Source organism: Gadus macrocephalus, chromosome 3 (assembly GCF_031168955.1).
Source record: "Gadus macrocephalus chromosome 3, ASM3116895v1".
In the NCBI taxonomy this organism is placed as follows: domain Eukaryota; kingdom Metazoa; phylum Chordata; class Actinopteri; order Gadiformes; family Gadidae; genus Gadus; species Gadus macrocephalus.
Window position 1 is genome coordinate 7,262,152 of NC_082384.1, and position 605 is coordinate 7,262,756.

The window sequence follows — 605 nt, forward strand, 5'->3', positions numbered from 1 at the left end:
AAAAAGGCTCTAATCTACTGAAATGATTTAGATTTAACTTCCTCCATCTCTCCAGTGAATGTCCAATTACAATCATGACCATAAGTGTGGCCGTCGATAAATGAAGAAATAAAGAAATAAAGTGTGTGGAAACGGTGAGCCAAAAAGATTGTGGAGTGTGACCAATCGAAGAGTTGAGCCAGCTGTGACTAACAGTCCCATGCCGGGCCTCTATTGGACCATTTCTGGCACAAACAGCCAGAACGTGTGTGTGTGTGTGTGTGGGAGAGAGATAGACAGGAAAGTAAGTGTAATGAAGTTGAGTAGATTAGCATGAGGTGGGTTTGTGTGTATGTGTGTGTGTGTGTGTGTGTGTGTGTGTGTGTGTGTGTGTGTGTGTGTGTGTGTGTGTGTGTGTGTGTGTGTGTGTGTGTGTGTGTGTGTGTGTGTGTGTGTGTGTGTGTGTGTGTGTGTGTGTGTGTGTGTGTGTGTGTGCACACGTGAATGTGTGTGTGGGGGAGGCGACAACGTATAATTATCCATTTAGCCAGGGTTTAGTGGCATCCTCATTGGAAGCTAATTGAGCAGTGCAGAAGAGTGGGGGTGACACCGGTAGCTAGCGGTGT